Below are 19,453 nucleotides of genomic sequence, written 5' to 3' on the forward strand. Positions count from 1 at the left end.
AAACACTGAACATATGACACAAAGTAAATACGACAGTTATTGTGTTATTCTTAAATAAGCTTTATTATTAAACTTTGATAAACCTGAAAAATGGTGTATAAATCGTGTTTTGTGCCAGGATGTAAAAGTACGACTAAAACATCTGAGAAAAATTGAAATGAAAATGGTTTGAAAGTGTTGATCGTTTTGACGGTCCTGCGAGATGCAATTATTTGTTTATCATGCTTCTTATTTTTAATGTAATATATGTAATGTAAATAAATAAATAAAAACTGTTTTATAATAGCTCACGCTCATCAACCAGACAACTGTTCAATGTTTTTATTAAACCTATGACGTCACAACTGAAAACCAATGAGACACGTGTGTAGTTAAAAATTTGATATTTTTCATTTGAATATTTAGATATTATTCTTCCACTTATAAATAAATATTTTACTTTCTGACATTATTTCATATCAAGAACTGAAATAAACAATAAAATAAATACTTTTAAAATGCAAGTACCCTATTTTTCCTAGATTTTAGTGTGATTGCGTGTAAACTAATTTTTGGCAAAGTTCTTGTATTCTTTAACCGTTAAGGACGAAGCGGCTTATCACTACTATAGAATTTTGTCGAGAACCCACATAAACAACAGCATTTTCACGGTAGTGAATATTTCTTAAATCACTAATATGTTTACTCCACCGGTCTAGTAGATTCTATTCCCAAACTAATGAAAGCGTGTGAAAAATAGATTACCCTAGAATAATTTCAACATTCTAAATAAATTTTAGTTTCTCTTCAATGGAAGTAAACATTCCATCCTGTTTAATAATCGCATTGTAAACTAAATAAGCTCTAAAATCAATTTTGATGATGCTATATGCATGACTAAGACCAAACGAAATAAAAAAATAACTGAATAGTCAAACAAATTTCACAAATTACAAATCTTCTAAAGCGAAATTAATTCGCTCGATTCATGAAAAATGACGATTACACATTTATTCAGTAGAGACACATTTACACACATATGATTTGCGTTTTTTATTGGTAGAATTATTATTGCTTAGTACATCCTTGTTTGCACATACATGTAACTTTTTTCAATGGACGGTTTCGAATATCCAATAATTTGCAGATATGAAAAAATCCGATCGTGCGTTGCATACAGTCGAGACGCTAGGTGGTCATGAATATGTCACCAAAATCTAAAGAAAAATTATTCTGGCGTGTATACTGCTAATTTCTGTTTGTTTATTCTCTCTCAATGTTTGGATAGTTTTATTGGAGTGTCACTCATCATTCAAGTCAATGCTTCATGATTGAAATTTTTGTGTGTTTTAGTACGTGATTAGTGCTATCTGTAAATCCTTAATTGAAATGCTACTTCTGGAAAACACGTAAAATGTTATATAGACCTATTCGGCCGTATGCTTGAATTGCTTTCCGATAAAATTCTGAGCTTGTTCCATTAATAATGAAAAAGATCTAAAGGTTATCTTTTTATTTTGGTTTAACCAGATTCAATTGCCCTTAACTTATTTTCAATAGCTCCCAAAGTGGCTTCAAAAACAAATTGTTCTTTAAAACGTTATACAATTTGAATTTGCGGAAACTGTCTAATTTCGACTAAACGAGAAAAGTAACAAAGTTCAAAGGCGCCTTTTAATTGATAGCAAATTCAAATATATCAACCTACCACTAAAAACCCGACAAAGGGATTACTCTCAGTTCGATTACCTCTTTAATTTCAAAACAACAAGAAACATTCAAGTTTGCTTCGTTCCTCAAATTATTGCAAATATACAGGGCATATAAACAAATACCGATATGTGAATTATTTTGAGAAGTAAAAAAAATGTAGATGTCTTTAAGATTCATATTTTGAAACTATATAATTTTGTACAAACTGAATATATGTTTTACAAATCTTATACTGGTACTGTATTCGGATTGTTTACATTTCTTGAAGAATTTGATAGAAAGTTTCGTTACATTTAAGGTGAATAAGCATACTGTACATCGAGAAAAAAATTTTTATTTCACCTAACAGAGTTTCGTTATATAATAAGTCTTCAACCAAGTAACTAATACAGGTAATAACGATAGAGCATTTGAGGAGTAAACGATACCACCATAGAGTATAGACGTGTGAAATATTAGCACAAATTTCTAGAATTACCTCTATTAGGGTCGCTACTTAAGTTTTGAGATATGGCAACACTGATATGAATTTGTCATATCTCATATTCCCTTCATAAATTTTGACGTTTCTAATGGAGGATGTACTCAGAATATGTGGTTGAACGAGTGCTATTTGTGTTATTAACATATACTGGAGACATTCGGCTTGATCGAAAAATGGAATTAAAAACATTTTCGTACGATGATTTTCTATGACTTTTGACGTGGATTGAACCAATAGCAGTGTGCCTATCAATTCTCTTCGACTTTTGGTTATGAAACACCAACTTCGCTGGTTTTCCTAATTCAATCATGGTGGCACTTTGCTACAGGATGAGTTTCGAAATGGTCGTCCAAAATCGGCTGTTGTGCCAGAAAACATCGATACTGTGCTGAACTGATATTACAAGATCTTCATGTGACATACCGTGAGATCGATACATACTTGAGCTTTAGTTTCACTCAGATACATTCAATATTGGATGAATACTTGCTTTTCAAGAAGATTCAAATGAAAGCTTGTGTCGATTGGAGCAAAGATATTCTGAAAATATTCTATCGCGGTGCTTCAAAAGACGTCTGTAAGATCGTGTAAGGCGATGAATCATGGTTTTATGCATAGATTCCGAAATTAAATAATAATCAACTGTATGGATTTTTCAAGATGAACCAATCCAACAAAAGTTGTTCATGCAAATGGTCGCCTGTATTCGTATACCGAAAAATTAGAGAAACCATTCACAGGAGACGATTTATTTTCCATCACGACTTTACGAGCTCGCACACATCAGTTCAAACAAATACGTTTTTGAACAATAAAAGCACCAAATGTATGGGACATCCATCGTACAGTCCTTGTTTGACACCTAATGATTTCTTCTGACCTACTCCCCCCCTTTTTTTGTAGGATTCATCATGTTGTGAATACTAAAAGAGAAATAGAACTCTATTAAAATATTTCATATTAATATAATGAGTTAAATGTGCAGCAAAATGTGGGAATTATGTTTGTTATAGGTGCCAAAAATGAAAAACAATGGAAGACAATTTAACGGGAATTTTACTTTCGATGGAATTTTCCTGTTGTGGCGCATTGGATAGAAAACATATTATAATACGAAATGCGCCTTTAGTAGATCCGAGGATTTCAATTACAAGAGTACATACAGTATAATTTTATTTGCGTGCGTAGACGCTAATTATTGCTTTTGCTATTTCGACGAAGGCACCAATGGATGAGCAAACGATGCTGCAGTTTTTGCAAAATCATCGTTAAATAAAACATTCCAAGATAAAAAATACGTTAAATTTTACCAAAGTAGGAGTATTCGTAGTTGATGATGCTTTCCCCTTAAGACTCTACATTTTAAAAACCTTTGAAAGAAGTACTCATTTATCTAGAAAATTTTTAACTTATCAAGAGCTTGTCGCATTGTTGAAAATGCATTTGAAATTCTGGTTTCTAGATTCAGAGTGTTTAAAATGTTAAAAATGTTTTCGGGTGAAAAATATACACCACTAGGTTCTTTTAATACTGAAGATCTAAATACCGGGCGTATTATACCGGGTTGGAGAACAGACAGTACTGAAGCGATGTGGCAGAGCGGGCATACCTTTACAACATTAAGGTTGTTGTACTAAAAACACCGCGAAACAAAATTGTTCTTGTATTTCAAAAAACGAGATTCGGACTGGACTGGTCCTGTAAATCTGACAAGAGCTCCCAGTCATTTGCAAACTACTTCCGCAGTAAAGTTGGAAAATCCAACACGAAAATCAAACAAACTGTCATCAAGTCAAATTAACTTCAAATTTTTCGCCTGTTGAATGGCAAGCTTATTTGAATTTTCTCACTGATTTTTTATATACCGTATCTCGTTCCGTTTCTCTTGTCAATTCTAAGCCAAAATCTGAGTTCTCTAAAAACATTAGTATTATTGATCTAGATGTACCCGTTCTATCTGATTTACTTATTTTACCCACTCCTGTGATGGATTTATTTTTGTCTGCAAATATTGTCAATTCTGTTAATATCAACCATGGGTAGTTATTCTTTGCCATCCCTCTAATCCCCAGCAAGAAGTACTACTTTAGATCATGCGATTCTGCCAACCGGGGCCTTGAATGTCTCTCCTTCCCTGAACCAGAAATTCATGTCATTTTAAACCAGATGCGGTATACTTCTATGATACGAGAAAAGGTCTAACATAAGTTTTTCTAAATTTTGCTCGAAACATTCCGTTAAGTGGAGATTTTTACGGTGCAATTTCCGAAAATGCGAATAACAGAATTAACACTGGTGATAAATTGCAATTGATCAATGATGCTCAAACCTTTCCTAAACTTTTTTCAGAAGTTTGAAAAAAGTTGAAAATTACATCTAAAAAAAATGCAAAACATTACAAGTTACGAAAGAGAGATTTGCAATTTCATGTTGATGACAGGTTATGGAGAAAGAATTATGCTCTTTCATCCAGGTATCATAATTTTGCAGCTAAATTTGCTCCAAAATACATCCCATGTATTGTCAACGAAGTTTTGTCTAAGTTAATTTATAATTTAAAAGATCTTTCTGGTATGACCTAGGTAACTGGCATGTTTTAGATTTAAAAAATAATTTTATCGAAGTAGATGATTATCTTCCTGATAATGATCCTTCAGATCAACATTCTGATTTTGCCAATCAGATCACTGATTAATTCAGAGATTTTTCGTTTTTCATTCAGAAATTTGAATAATTATTTATCCCTTTCAATTTAAGATGAAAATATATCATTAGTATTTTGTTAATTTGATCAATATTTTTTGTTTTATCTAGTAGAATCTACTCTTCTACCTTTTGCCGCTTAATATTTAGCGTTGTGCAAGAGTGCACATATATCTTTTCGTAAATAAATTATTTATTGATTTGGTGTCGTGAGTACATTATTTTGTATTTTTTCTTTTATGTTGTGCATAATATAGTAAGTGTATTATGTTTGTGTTATCGTATCGCAGTGTTTTTGGGTTTTTGAAATGCCGAAAAACTCTGTTCCGTAGGGAATAAACCTCCGTAAGTGTTTCAAAAGTTCTGGAATTTTTTTGCTTAAGGCACCTTTAGAAACCGGTTTAGTTTGAAACAAATCTCATGCTCAAATATTTTCTGAAATTCCTTTCTATAGGCAAATCTTAGATTCAGCTATTCTTGAAATAGTCTCAGCCCCTTTTATTATGTGTATACTAAAAAACTATCTTTTTGCTTCATGGCGTTTTCGTCCTCACCGACACATAAGATACTATTATGTTACAGAATATTCCTTATTCTTCTCTCTTATTGATAAATTTCTTTTTTTAAGATGTATATCTATGTGGTTTAACACACCGCACTTCACGATTTCGTTATTAATGTTATACATATTGTTATACGAATTACTGTATTTTACTGTCAATAGATTAATATTTATAATATTATTTTATATCGATAAGTTTAAAGTTGGAGCTTTGATTAAAAAAAAGCAGCTTCTCGTTAACATTTTTGCTTTTTTTCCCACTTGTTAAATAACTTTTTTTCATTGGACAACAGACCGGATTTTTTGCCGGATTCGCGGTGGTGTATGATTTATAATGGATATGTGTACATGCACCAGACATCGGTCCGGCGAACAATATACGCCGGATGCACCACCGCTTCCCCTCGGCGCGAAGGACACCGTTCCGGTGTAAGAAAGTGCGGTTATCCACACCAGTGTATCGGTGCGTGTTGACGCTGCCGGACGCATTGCCTGTTTTCTGGAAATGGAGTGCCGTCTACCTGCGTTCTTTTAAAAATGGCTGCTATTGACATGGAATTGTCAATTAGTTTATTTGAAAATAGGACTGTAGTGTGGGTCAAAACCCAATGACCTTTCACGTTTTTCTATTTCTTTTTGTTCCTTCTAGTACACATAGTAGACCAGTAGACCAATACGAGTTACAAGTTGTTTTTCTTATTATTCATTTCACACGTGCGTAATCTCTGACTACCAGTTCAAAACTATTAACTATCGCATGTAAGACGGCAGTCCCAGGTAACATCCATCCGGTAAAAAAATATATGTATACAAGGATAACCGTTTATTGACGGTCCGTTGCTCGGTGAAAAAAACTGACGTCCACAAGCGCTTTAACAGTAGTCTGCAAGAATTGCTTGTTCCCATTATTCCCTTGGTAGCGCTTTTCAATTATGGCGATATCTTGATGGAAGCGCTTTCCATGCTAGTCATGCGCCACAAAGTGCTACCATTTTCCGGAAAAAATTAGGTATGAACGTAAAAGTTTATTTTCAATATTTACATCTCAATTTATATACTTCGAGCATTTTTTCATGTCAGAATATTGAGAAGAGTTACCAAAAAGTTTGTAGTAATTTTGAAAAACGATATTCTCTTTCATTCAGGGTGGTAATGGATGCCGGATCTTTGATTAATTTTTTGACGTCGGGTCGAACAAGTAGACCTTCTTTTATTTTAGCCTCAATAACAGACGGAAATTTTTGTCTTGAGAATCAGTTCCATTTTTATCCACGGCTTTTACAGAATTTTGGATTGGCCCTAAATTAATATACAAAGGTGGTAATATCATCTTTTGGGGGTTAACTTGAGGTTAATTCTCCACATTTTTTTGCACGAGAATGTAAATAATTCTTGGCGGTCATACTGCTCTTACATTATGTTCATTTCTCTCTTGGCTGTTCCACTCGCATGAAAAGCTACAGTGGATCATGTAGCCAGTTTGTAGTCCTAAAGCCAAAGCAAAAATTCTCAAATCTACACAGATTAACTAATGGTGTTGGCTGTATATTTTCCAGCACTAGTTTTATAATAGCGTGTGTTTCTTTCAAATGAGCTCGGTAAGCTAAAGGTGGTGAAAATTAATTTCCTTTATAGAGCCTTTAGACTTGAATTTAAAGAATCAATGAAGAGTTTCAATTCTTCTGGAGATTCAATTCCTCTGACGTATGTTCATAATCTAGTTTCAATGTCAAGCCCTCGATGTCATTACAGTACACTAAGTCTTTCTCTTTAGAAAACAAATCAACATATGAACTGTGACTTTACGGTACACGGTAAGTTTAACTACTGTCTTAAGCAGATTTCAGTTTTGAACATAACACTTCAGCTTTTTATTTGGGCAAATCCAAATCTGTTATTAAGCTTCAATTTGTTAATAAAATGCTTCGATTTCCTCGGAAAGCCTCTGATATTATCAAGCAAAAATAACAGTAGTTTATGTGACTGGTATTTATATGGACGCCATATCACTGGTTCACCAAAAGATATTGCTGAATATTTTCCATTAAACCCACCGGTCAAATTTTTTTGACATGAGATAGAGCTAATGTGTTGCACTCAATATTTATCATGATTGTGAATATCCAGGTTCAAATTTGCACGAAAGCAAAGATAACAAAATAAATCGGGAGAATTAACACATTTGCGTGACAATTTACACGATTTAACTGTCAACTACTTCCATATAACAATTATTTACCGCAAATATAACAAAATGAAGCGTGATATTTTTCACGAACCAGCTGCCAACTAACTTCCATAGGTGACTTGATGATAACTCTGAGCCACTCACGTAAAAGTGGCAATTTGGTAAAAAAAAATATTGCAACGATTTTAGACGTGAATGACGCAAACTAATATTTTTCTGTTAACATTTGAGGCGCTACCAATTAAAAGCACAACAGATTTGGTTCAAGTAGCTAGTGTAGCCAGACAGTGTAATTGCTAATGTTGTTGATGTAGTGGTCAGTATAAATATCATCAAGATATCCAGAAATTTCAACTAAATCCAATTATAATGGATGATGATGATGGAAAAAAGAGATTGCTTTAAAACTGTTGTGAAAATATTTTCCGACATATTGTGTGAAACGTATTTCAAATAAATGAATTCAATATACAAAAAGTAGGCCGACTGCGCTATGGTGATACAATAATCACTTCCTCGATGTGTGTTACTACCTAGCTATTCAAGCAGTCGGCGTTTGCATGTTCCTGAATTATGTCTCTTACGTCATAACCATGAAAACGACAAAAATTTTCGGCTGGAAGCCATTGACCTAAAATTCTCTGTTGAAAAAATAAGTTGAATATACACATCATTAACCTAGGTAAACGAAAATATTTACTAAAATTATATCAAAGAATATTTATTGAAAACGTCGAATACATTCTACATAAGAAAGTCGTTAATATTATAAAAGAAATAGGAAAATTTAAATGCAATAAAAACGTTTTTCCATTTGATTGAGATAATTTTTCTCACATTCACTCCGCTCGTTCACATATATTTTGCTTGTAGACGATGTTCCATTGAAATTGTGACTCTCCGTAAGAAATCCAAAACTTTATCAAATTTCATTAGAAGGGAACCGAATATTTTCCATCATCGAACTGGATTTTTTTCAAATAACAAGAGCTTCATTTGAAAGTTGATTAATTTCTCTATAAAACAATATCAATTCATAAAATATGTTGGATTCAGCTGATTTATTTGTTGAATATCGGTAATAACAAAAAAACTAGAAAGTACAGCAATTTAAGGAATTAAATGACCTCCGTTATCCTTCATAAGATGTTTGTATAAAAAGGTCAATTTAGTAGAAAAATAAATAGAAACATTTTTTTCCAGCAAGAAAAAACTTTGTTTAAGATGTACTGAAAACTGAAATTTTTTACGTCACCCTCGGACAATTGGTTTTTAATTTTGGATGATTGATGCTTATGATGAGAAAGTTGAAAAACTGTATTGTAAACATAAATAGATATAGAAACATAAAGTAAAGTCTTATAGGCATTATCCCTGAAAAATCCGCTATTGAGTAAAGATAAAATTCATTTTCATTGATACTATGTACAATGCAATGAAGTTGAAATATTTGAAAAATGGTTGTTCTGTGTTAATGAATAAAGAAATATGGTAAAAGTGTGGGTGTTTAAAATATAACATTTTCTAAAAAAATATCCAAAATAATATTCAAATCCAATTAGAAATCTTGGGCGTCGTGTAGTTGATAAACTCAGTATCATTTGTTCATTAAAAATTGAGTAAATATCAAATATCAAGTATAATTAATGGCCATTAATACAAATTATGTATAGAAAATAAAGTAAGTAATTGTTTTTTTTTGAATATATAGAATGGCAAAGTAAAGTTGACAAATAAAAACATCAGTTTGATGGTAATAGACTAGATATGGTAATGTAAAAATGATAAAGTATTTGCTAGCAATGTTCCATAATGCAAGATTTGGAATATTATTGTTGCTGTACAACCAGAACTTCTGATAACTCTGAATTTCGTAGTGAGTACAAATATCGTATGGTATTGGCGTGTATTTATCAAGATGTGGTGTAAGTATTCCCCACAATTTCTCTATATCTACGTGGTGTCTTGTGCGCCCAATTATGTGGAGTTATTTTGCACACATTAAATAAAAGGATCTGTGTCAGCTTTTAACGATAAAAGAGCTTTATATTATTATCATCCATTCTCAAGTCATTCTGTTTGTATCTAGTTATAAACTTGTATTTTACATTAAATAAATTTTATTTTTAAAAAGATGTTTCTCGCATGATATATATATTAGCTAGACTCATTTAATGATGGTTTTTAACATTTTGGAAAATGTTTTCTCTGTTTTGGTAATAGAATAACGTTATTCTCGCACGCATATTCGTGACTCCATTTTTAAATGTTTTTTGGTCATGTTCTGTTGACAACTGGTGCCCCTGACTAACAGTTGACACTGCATTATTAGGTCATGCAGTGAAGAAATTTTTTGGAAACCCCTAATCTTAAAATGAATAGATGGTTTAATATATTGAAATTATTATGTGGTACTCTCTAAAGAAGTGAAGTAATTATGGAGGTAGAGGCCACGTTTCGCAATTCTGGTGATGTAAATTGGAGTCTTCGCCCCACATTCCGCTTACAAGACAAATGGAGATAAGGACACATATGTAACAACTGATCTGCTGTCCATTATATATTAGTATTTGCATATTCAATGAGAAGTGTGTATATTTTATTAAGATTCAAATAGAACTGTTCATCTTTTTCTTAAACTTAAATTTGAAACTTAAGGAAAAATTTAGCATAGTAGTTTCCATTTTTTTACAAATCCTTTGATTACAAAAATTGTTACGTGGAAACACTTAGCACAAAAATAGCTGACAATCTTCTGAGCAGGAACTTCTTAATACCCAACGAACTTCTGCCTGTAGGTTATATCCAATCAGTTACTTTGAAAATACTATGTTTAATTGTCAATATCTGTGTTTAATAGATTGAATTTATGTCGAAAAATGTTTACCAGATAACCTTGATTTATTTTGTTTGTTTGAAAATTTCTAAAAGAAAACAGAAAAGTTTGAGAAAGTTAATGTGTTATAATATCTAAAGGCTCATTCATCTTAGCATGATAATTTTTTTTTCAATTTCTGTAGATATGATTCTATTTTATATCGTTCATTGATTGAATTATAGATTTCGTCTACTCAGTCACAAATCAAGCAAATTAGCAGTTTTCGTAACTCAGTATATATAATCTCTAGTGCTATTCCATTAGTTTTTCACGTTATTCTTATTTCTATATTTACCTTACTGTGAATTGTATTAATATACACGTTACAAGTAATTTGTATTCCCACAGATATTTTGATATCAGTATTTTTGTAATTGCACCTGGTTCATCTTTGGCTACGTATTTCAAAATTTTTCTTTTTCTTTGATTTTATCTATAAGATATTTTTTTAATTTATGCTACATTGGAATTCACAATCTACATGGATTTATGTATTCAGTGGAAAGCACTAATTTAAGTTTAGGGTGGGACAAGAAAATATTCGTAGTTTTGATACGGATTAGTGGGGACGTGCTAAAGGAGTAAAGGCAACCTCGAATTACGCTATGTGCATGAAAATTTTGTATTAGCACTTCCATAAGCTGTAACCATGAGTAACGCACTTTGACAGTTGAGATATATTCCATCCTGTTATCGCGATTCTCTCTTTCAATGTTGTTCCTTACCGCAATTTTATTTATTTGTGGATGGCTTCCACGTATGTGATAGAGTAGTCCAAAGAGACATGGGGCTTTGGGGACTGTTGGAATTCCAAACAATCATTGATCGATCTTGTAGTATCCTAATTAAATTCTATCCGGAAACATGCATTCACCTTTACGCTGTCTAATCGTACTATTCGCCGTACTCTCCATGAAGAACTTCATTGCCTTTAATACACACATAATGCAAACGAGTACACACGTGTCTAACTTCAATTAATGACTTCTCTCTTTGTTCAGCGGTTACGACCCTTTCCTTGCAATTGAAAGCCATTACTGATGTCGATATTAATAAAAAGGTTAATGGTCATCATGTTTTTCGGAGGAGATGAATCCAATATTCGTTGCCATATTGTTTCCAGCTTTGAGTGATATTAAATTTCCAAATAGTTTCTATATGCATTTGGAAGCATAGGAATTGCTAAATTTGAAAACAGCTTGAATAGGGACAAAGGACCAATTACTTACAGCCTACTCTATAGTTTAGTACTCAAGGAATAAAAGTAAAGATTTCCACCAAGAGGTTTTCCCGCTGGAATTAATTTTCGCATGAGAAGGTTTATTGGTGGGAAAATTTAGTATAAAATAGGTATGTCAAGTTAATAGGTTTTAGTTTAACTTTACTCTTTGGTTATTTTTAATAGTGATTGTGGGTTCCAGAAATTCCAGCTTAGAACCAACTTGGTCTTAACTTAAATGCATGTCATCCTATGTCACAAAAAAGATTAGTAGTCATGAGTTTAGCTGATAGAGCTAAGAGCCATCCAGAAGTCATATCCTGAATTTGAATACATAGATATTCAAAAAGCAAAATCTGCATTAAGAGATTAAATATCCTGATAAATAACAAATTCAAAAGAATGGTCACAAATACCATAAGCAATTAAGAAACAAATCAGAACCTAAACATCAAAATGTAGAACTCATTTCCTTACATAGGACTTTCACAACAACTGTCAAATTATTCCAATTAATATAATATTAGAACAAGTTAGAAAGGATACAGTATATACATAATCAACAGATATTTCGATACCTTCAATTATAAAAATTGGGCAAACGTAAAATTAGATTTGAAAACTGAATTATAAAGATGGGGAATTTGTGAGAAATCTCATTAAGGAGACCACCAAGAGTTTGGGAAATATTTTATTTAGATTATTATGTTGTCCATTATAATACAAAAAATGATGATTATCGTTCAGACGAATTTGACTATCGTGACTATTGCTTATAAACATCCATTGGAATAGAAAAGGTTTGAATTTCATTCATTCCTATTTTCTATGAGTGTCATTCTTCACATTTCTTACTTAAAATTCTCTCACACACACGAACTGCAATAGGGGTACATTTAAACAGAAATGTCTTGTAACTAGGTTATGTTTTGTATAGTTTTTTTGTTCAATATTTACTTGTGTTAAGTAATATAAAAAAAATATTACGACTACTCTATTAGATACATAGTGCAGATTTCCATCCAAAGTATTTTATTTAAAAACCATGCGCTTGACCTTTTTATGGATAACGTCATCCAATTGTCAAACATCCTAGTGAAAAATATTCCTATTTATCCATTATAACAGCTCATAGGCTTTTCTTGTTCAAAATCCAAAACTGTTAGTAGTCAATAAATAGATTGGTGATACAAGTGAAGATAAATTGAAAATCAAAACTTGTATAGAGCAGTGTATAAGATGACTTGATTAAGATATAGTAATCAAACGATATATGTATCACTAAATTTGATACATTTAAAAGGTGTAAAGACTTTTCTTTAAGTCTTCAAATCTTTAAGTTTTTATCAAAATATTTATATATATATATATATATATATATATATATATATATATATATTTCTGTAATTTCTTAGACCTTTTAATATATTAATGCATCTAAATGTTCTTGATTTTAGGTCTCTTCTGTTTTAAAATTCATCAATCACCTTTATCATGAACATCAAAATAAGAATAAAATCATACAAGAATTTCCTTCTAATTAGAAAAATTTATTTTTCCTTAATCTTTGCATTTCAAATATTAAATTATTTGTAGTTTTATTAGAATTTACAAAATTTTTGAAACGGAATTCAATACATGAAAAAGAAAATTTTTAAAAATTGTTCACATTCATAAGAACGAAAAAGCTATAAATCATAAAAAAACCTAAATAATTCAAATAAAATTCTTAGTTCTATTTTATAAATTCCAATATAACTACAAATTATTTGATATTTGAGATGTAAGGACTGAGGAAAAATTAATTTTTTTTATTAGAAGAAAGTTTGATTTTATTCTTATTTTGATATTTATGATAAAGGTGATCTATTGATCAATATAAATACGTAAACTGTTAGTGTCAATATCATATTTTTATAAAGACTCAATGAAAAGTGGAAACGTCAAATTTTATCTACCCTTTCAAAATTATTGAAAAAAACTAATTTAATTAACTAATTAAATAAAATAAATATATATTCTCAATAATCCAATCTTTTGATTTTTTTATGAGAAGTTTTCATACTTATAACTACTTCTCTATGTTCATTTGGCAGCACATTTGATATTTTTTTTTTTTGGTTTAATTTTATTATTTTCATTAATTACAGTTTTGTACGTTTTTGGAAGCTGTATTAATTGACGTCTTGTAGTACTGTTCGAGTTTATTTATATATTTTTTATAACGTTATAATTATACTTCAGACTTCCTAGAGGAAAAATTTGTGAAAGATTCATTGGCTTCTTATGAGGAAAAGAATTTTTACTCATTATTTTCAGTATTCTGTTTTGGAGATTTTGTAGTAGTTGTAAAATTGCCATAACTTATTTGACTATTAAAAAATGCGTAGTAGATCATTAATAGTATATCTTTTGTCATAATTTATGGAAAACAAAAAGTGGATATCTTGTTCTATTGATAGTATGCATAATATGCATATTATCCATCTGATATTAAAATCAAAAATTCTACCTGAATATTTACATGAACTACTCTACATTAGTTTACAAAAGCAGCATACGTTTTTTTTTATATTTAATGTTAATTTATTCAATGCAAGCCATATTGCTACTTCTTTAAGATATTGATTCATTGATTCTACATATTCCCAATCTTTACTTATCAATAAATCATTTACATATATTATGAACAGTAACGGACCCAGGATTGTACCTTGTGGTACTCCTGGTTCTATATTTTGAAAATCGCTATTATCTTGACCTATTCTGACCTTTTGTTTTCTACCATTACGATAGCTTTTCATTAAATTATTGGCTTTTACTCTTATACCGTACACGTATAACTTATCCAATAGTATTCTATGATTGACAGTGTCAAAAGCTTTTGCTATTGCTATCGGAGTATTTTTGTCTAAATTCCCATATATTTTATTTGTGATATAATTTAGCGAGTCTTCGTCCCTTTATTTTTGATAAAGCTAAATTGTTTTGAATTCAGTATTCTATTTTTTGTTATAAAATCTGTTCTTCTACTATAAATAATTGCTTCGAAAATTTTGGCAATCTTTTATATTAATGATATCTTTCTATCGTTTTCGATTAATTTGCTTACTACCAGATTTAAAAATAGGAATCACTTCAGCAAGTTTTAGTACATCTGGCCAAATTGATTTATCTATGTTATTATTAAATATACTTGCTAACGTATCACTTATTAGACTAGATATTATCTTAATAGATTTGGCACTTATCTTATCTATACAACCATTTTCATTTTTCAAATTATCAATTATCTTCAATACTTCCGGTTTGTTTGTTGATTTTATAAAGTTTGAGTTTGCAATCATTTGAGATAAAATTATTGTTTTGTTTTTAGGAATTTCTATATTTTCACTCATTTCTTTTTCCACCATGCAGTAGTGAGAATTCATTTCCTCTGTATTTTTTTATCCCCGATTATTTCATTGCTAGAAGTTTTTATTTCACTTATATTAATGTTGTCATTAGATCTATTCTTACCCATATTAGAGTAATTTATTGCCCATAATTTCAGAATTTTTAATATTTCGTTAAATTTTTTTCATAATTCATTTTTGGCGTCTATTATTACTTATTCAATATTTTGACGTAATTTTTATATTTGTTTTTTAAACTTTCATTGAATGGATCTAAACTTGTATAATGCTTCCTTCTTCCCACATGATTTTATAATTAATTGCTTTCGTAATCGTACATTGATTGGTCTCTACAACTTTTAGATTTTTTAAGATAGTAGTGTACTTATCGCTTCATTTGGATATTTCTCATACTGCGACCAATTGATTGTACTGGCTATGTTTACTAGGTTCTTATAATTATATATTTTCTTCTCATTTTTTTCTTTGTCTATGTTTTTTAGCGCTCTCTCAATAACAAAAAAAAGTGGAAATTGGTCTGGCATTGGTATGTCTGGCTTTCGCTATTCACATCAAAATGTCTAGTTGTGCTTGTGAAACCCGGAATCCATATTCTATGAAATTATTCAAACATTCTTCGCTTATATTTTCACATTCGATATATTGATGTCAGAATCACCAATTATGAAATGATTTTCAACATTCCTTCCAATTTTTAAATAATTTTTAGATTTAATCTAAATTCTGGACAGCTGAGATCGTGAGATCTGTACAAAGACGATACTTCTAATATATTATTGTTATTTAGGTTTATTTTTGTGTTTAGAATTTTTAATTTTCCTTCGTATATAATTTTTGTCGATTTTTCAACGTATATTACAACACTATTCGACTTGCTTATTGTACTGTTGTTGTAATATATGTCATAACCATTTAGTTTATAATATTGACCCTTCCTTACATATAATTCTATTTGATATTAGTGATTATATATCATTCAGTAAGCGGTAATAGAGGTCATAACTCATACATCAATGCAAGTTGAATATTATACTTTATATCAAAATACATTTCAATGTGATTTATTTGCTCATCAAGCTGCAAAGCTTCTTTTAATCGCAGGGCAAACCCATTCTAGCTCAAGCTACAGGGTGTGAGGGTGTGCCAGAAAGTTTTGGGAATTCAAAAAAATAATAATAAAAAAACTTAATATAATCCACATACAATTTTTTATTTTATTTGAAATATGCATCTGGGAAAGTCATTTCTTAAAAAGAACATTATCCAGGTGTGCACCATCGCGCTGCAAACATTCCTCAAATCTAGATCTCCAGTTGGTAAAAACTCGCTGGCACATTCCGCGGGGAATAGCTGCTATTTCTTTTTGGATGTTGGTCTTCAACTGATTAAGCGTGGCTGGATTATTGGAGTAGACTCTACTTTTCAAGTATTCCCACATAAAAACATCCTATGGTGTTAGGTCCGGACTTCTAGGCGGCCATGCAATGTCACCTCGGCGAGATATCAGTTTTCCAGCAAACATCTGGCTTACGACCGCCAAAGAGGCATTAAAAGTATGTCATATCGCGCCATCTTGTTGAAACCATATCGTACGATAATAGGCTTCAAATTGTTTTCGACAGAAAAAATCCCTTAACATGGCTTTGTATGATTCAGAATTTACAGTGACAGATTGCCCCTGATTTTGATAAAATAGATCCGATAATTCTGTGCGCTGATATGGCCGCCCAAACGGTTACTTCCGGCGAATGCAGAGGCTTTTGGTGTTTGACACGTGGGCTTTCTGTAGCCCAGTAATGGCAATTCTGTCTATTGACATGCCCATTTAAGTGAAAATGAGCTTTGTCGGAGAACAGAATATTGTTGAAACTCTGAAAGCGTTCCAACATTATTCCAGCAAAAGCTCGGCTTAAAATTAAATCATTTGGCTATAATTTCTGCACAAGTTGAATTTTATATGGATGTAATTTCAGATATTCCGACAAAATGCGACGCAAAAATGTTCTGGATACCACAAGTTCGGCTGATTGCTTGCAAGTCGATAGACCAGGATTACGTTGAACTGAATCTCTAACTCGTTGAATTGTGTCTTCTGTTCTAGTTGATCTTGGGCGTCCCGTACGCTTCTAATTGAGAGTCGAACCAGTACCTTCGAACTTTTTGACCCACGATCGAATCAGACATTCCTTCGGACACTGATTTATCTCATGTAATCCAAACTCACGTCTAATCAAACGCCGAACATAAGCGCACAAATCGCCATTTTTGTAATAGTGTTTAATGCAAAATGCACGTTGCGCTCCGGTGAAGTGATCTATCGCGACTAAATTTCCGAGAACCGAGCTACTCATCCCTACCACCCGCGCAGCTCCCTCTCATAACGTTCAAACGCAAGAGAATTTGTGAAATCGTACGCCTTTCTGGCCGACTCTATACAAGACTTATTTTTTTATATATAGAACGGAACGGCGTGGTACACTCACATTGTAATCGAATTTTTTCTGCCTTTAATTCAGTAGTATAAAAGCGATAGGTACATTGTAAGCTTGATATACTTGTCTATAAGTTTTGTTTATATTCAATACATCATTGATAGAATTGATAAGATCTTCAGTATATTGCTGAAGAGTTGGTCGATTTTTTATATAACTTCTCACCGTTGTGTTTCTGGAATAAAAATGTTATGAAAGTTTCAAAAATCTCGATATGTCCCCACAATTACATCTTTGGTGCAAATTTAAATACATCAACTACTATCCGCCAATCAAGTTCATAATTGCCCCGTCTCCTATTTCACTGGGGCATTTGTAAACAGTCTCGTACTTCTGTTCTCGTAAAACCTAACCTTACATTTCAACATATACTGGGCAAATACCATTTCGAACACAACGCTTATATAAATAAAAGATATATAAAATTTCGAGAACAGCAAAAATGTTCCACAAGTTTTTAAGCACCTTGCCAATAAGATGTTTTGGAATGCACAGTGGATGCATCAAGGTCCGGAGCGTCACTATAACCAGTCGAACCAATATCTACCGCCAAATTCAAGAGATATGCAAGTTATTTAAAATTGCCTCTATTTAAGATTACTCCAACTGACCCTACTCTTTTGTACTGAGGTGATATAGAAATATATGTACGCAGTATCTGTCTTATATAACTTTTCACTGCAATTATATCCCCTCCAGTGTCTACTAATAAATTTACCGATGAAGGATGAGAAAAATGCTTTGTTTATAAATTACAGTCTGGTAATTCTAGAGATGTAACCCCAATGCTCCAAATTTATTCATGCCAAGTTTTCATGGTAGGACAAATGTTTCAAAATTTCGTAACTTTGATATAAACATTTTTCGTATCAGTAACAATTTTTCAGAGAGCGGCTTGATAATCACTCAGAATGCTTATTATTAAAGCGACATAAAATATATTCCTTAATTGGCTAGATGATGTAAAATGCTTCATTTATGATCTACTACCATTTCTCATGTTCGTTTATGAAATTATCAAGTTGTTCTAGTGCAAGAATTTTTGCTTTTCTAGTTATATGTTTCTCTAAGAAAGGCACATAATTCTAAGTAATTCTCAATATTGTTTCTATTATTCATGCCGGTGTGTGTTGTTCAGTATAAAAAAGAGAGAGATCTAAATATAAATTATACGCAAAAAACTACAATGGATAACGATATAAGCTTTCAAAATCTTCGTGTAAAATTTTTATAAAATTCATGTGTAATATTCATTACTTGTATATATTGTTTGAATTAAGCCGGATAATGAAACAAACTCAAAATCATTTGTTTTGAAAATCGATGCTAACATTAAACCAGTGTAGTATGTTCCCTATTTATTGTTATTATAATAATATGAGTCGTTTATAGTGTAAATATGCGAAATGTGGGAAAAAAATTTTATAAATTCGATTTCAGTTGGCAAATGATTGTGCTTATTTTTCATTGTTCAATATTGAGTACTTAACTAATTCTGAACATGGAGTAGGTAGGTAAAGATTGAGCTACGCGTTCCTACGTTTATAACTGTGCCATGATCTTTCTAAAATTGGAGAAGAATACTTACGGATTAGGCAAACAGATTCAAATATGAATAAGGAAGAAAGAGTCAATATTTCGAATCTTTTGACTCCCGACAATATGCCCTGATGTTAAGTCTGAGTAAATATCTAATAGCTTTCTTCTGTAGTTTGAAGATTCGCTCAAATTGAGTCGCACCACACGTATCCCACAAGGGAAACTGATCTTAGCACAAAACAGACAGAGCTGAATTTTTTAGATAAAGCGGCGATATGTA

This window comes from Diorhabda carinulata, chromosome X, assembly GCF_026250575.1.
Source record: "Diorhabda carinulata isolate Delta chromosome X, icDioCari1.1, whole genome shotgun sequence".
NCBI lineage: Eukaryota > Metazoa > Arthropoda > Insecta > Coleoptera > Chrysomelidae > Diorhabda > Diorhabda carinulata.